This window comes from Heterodontus francisci, unplaced genomic scaffold (genome assembly GCF_036365525.1).
Source record: "Heterodontus francisci isolate sHetFra1 unplaced genomic scaffold, sHetFra1.hap1 HAP1_SCAFFOLD_184, whole genome shotgun sequence".
NCBI lineage: Eukaryota > Metazoa > Chordata > Chondrichthyes > Heterodontiformes > Heterodontidae > Heterodontus > Heterodontus francisci.
The window spans coordinates 660,347-662,810 of NW_027141723.1; the positions used below are offsets into that span (position 1 = coordinate 660,347).

Below are 2,464 nucleotides of genomic sequence, written 5' to 3' on the forward strand. Positions count from 1 at the left end.
GTTTAGATTCAGGATCCGAGTCTCGGAATCAACTCTCTCACTCTCCATCTTAATGAAGAATTTTATCATATTATGGGCGCACTTCCCCAAGGGACCCCACACAACAAGATTGTTAACTAATCCTTTCTCATTACACAATACCCAGTCCAGGATGGCCTGTTCTCTAGAGGTGTTATACACCTCTATCAATTCTCCACTCAATCTCCTTTGAGAAAGGCAGAATAATCCTAGCTTTTCCAACCTAACCTTGTAACTAAAATCCCCCATCCCTGGATCCATTCTGGTAAATCGCCTCTGCGTCCTCTCAAGGACCCTCACATTCTTTCTAAAGTCTGCTGAGCAGAACTGGAAGCAACACTCCAATTGGGGCATAACCAGAGTTTTATAATAGTTCAGCATACTTTCCCTGCTTTTGTACTCAATGCCTCTATTTATAAAGCCCAAGATCCCATATGCTTTGCGAACCACTCTCGCAATATTTCTTGCCTCCTTCAAAGATTGATGCACATGAACCCCAAGTCCCTCTATTCCAGAACACTCTTTAGAAATGTGCCATTAAGTATATATTGCCTCTCCCTATTCCTTATGCCAAAATACATCACCTCACACTTGTCACTATTAAATTCCATCTGCCACCTGTCTGCCCATTCTGCTAGCCTATCACTGTCCTGTTGCAGGCAGTTCATATCATCTTCACTGTTTGCCGCTCCTCCAGGTTTGGTGTCATCGGCATATTTTGAGATTCTACTCTGTATTCCAAGATCCAAGTCACTTACCTTGAGCAAAAAAAGCAATGGTTCTAGCACTGACCCTTGGGGAACACCACTGTCGACTATCCTCCAGTCTGACAAAGAACCATTTAATAAGACACGCTGTTTTCTGTCCTTAAACCAATTTTCTATCCAATTGGACACTGACCCTCCTATACCACGAACCTCAATTTTGTTAACCGCCCTTTTATGTGGTACCTTGTCAAACGCTTCCTTGAAATCCATATAAACAACATCCACTGCATTCCCTTCATCAACCTGCTCTGTTAGTTCATCAGAAAATGCAGTTAGATTAGTCAAGCATGAACTCCCATTTATAAATCCATGCTCACTCTCCTTAATTAACTCGAACCTCTCCAAGTGACTGTTGATTTTTTACCCTAATTATTCTTTCTAAAACCTTACCCACCGCTGCTGTTAATCTAACTAGCCTGTAGTTACCCGGACTGTCCTTGCACCCTTTCTTGAATAAGGGTGTCGCATTTGCCACTGTTTAATCCTCTGGCACCTCCCCCGTATAAAGGGAAGATTGGAAGATTATAGCAAGCCCTTCCGTTATCTGCATCCGCATTTCCTTTCGCAACCTGGGATGTGAGCCATCCGGACCAGGTGATTTATCTTCCCTAAGCACAGCCAGCCTTTTTAGTACCTCCCTCTCCTAATTTGTACTCTCTCCATTGCCTCTACTTTCTTCACTTCGACTGATATTTTGTCAAATTCCACTTCCTTAGTGATCACTGATACAAAGTACTCATTAAGTAGATTAACATTGTCCTGCACCTCTAAGCTTATATTATCCTTTTTGTCCCTAATAGGCCCGACTCAACCTCTTACTACCCACTTATCATTTACATGCTGCTCGAAGATTTTTGGGTTTCCTTTCATGTTGACTGCCAGTCTATTCTCATAGAAATAGAGAATAAGCAAATATAGAAGATGTAAGTATTTCCCATCCTTGATGAGGTGGAATTTTTTATGTTGTGGGTGGTAATGCCTTGGCCCACGAGTGTGGTGGAAGCAGAGACAATCAATGATTTGAAAAGGAAATTGGATGGATACTTGAAGGAAAGAAACTTGCAGGAGGAAAGGGATCGAGCTGGTGAGTGGAACTGACTAGATTGCTCCGGGGAGAGCCAGCATGGACGTGATAGGCCAAATGACCACCTTCTGTGTTGTAAATGACTCTGTGTTGTTTCTCAAATTCAATCCACTGGTGCTTGGGAAATAATCTCAAAGTAAATTGTGCAACTGGAAAATCAGAACCAAGGCAAGGGACGCATAAGGAAGCGAAATTGCTGAAATCCGGGATTGAACCAGGGACCTTTAGATTTTTAGTCTAACGCTCTCCCAACTGAGCTATTTCAGCACTACATTAGCACCGGCTTGGTGTCCTTGTTTTGGAAGAAAATACATACATTCAAGTTTTCCAAAAAATTAAAGAACACGACATGTGAGTAATATTCCCCATTGCTTTCTCAGTACTGATGGATTGTGAAGCGGGAGACAGCCAGAAGTGCCACCGAGCCGCACAGACCCCGAGCTGAGAATGAAATTAGATCAAATTCAATCTTTCATAGTGAGATGCTGCTGAGAGGTAAGAGTCCTGAATCAAAGCGAGACTTGCTCATTTCAAACACTCCCTGTACTCTCTGCTCATGAAGCCTTAAAAAAGGGAAAAACAGAATGGCACTCAA

At 42.5% G+C, this 2,464-nt stretch overlaps 1 non-coding gene across 1 annotated transcript; it reads right to left on the reverse strand.

Moving 5' to 3' along the window:
- Positions 1 to 2,063: 2,063 nt before the first annotated feature.
- trnaf-aaa (transfer RNA phenylalanine (anticodon AAA)) lies at positions 2,064 to 2,136 on the reverse strand. Its single transcript has one exon. It is a non-coding gene; the product is annotated as a tRNA-Phe (tRNA).
- Between the last annotated feature and the right edge of the window lie 328 nt (positions 2,137 to 2,464).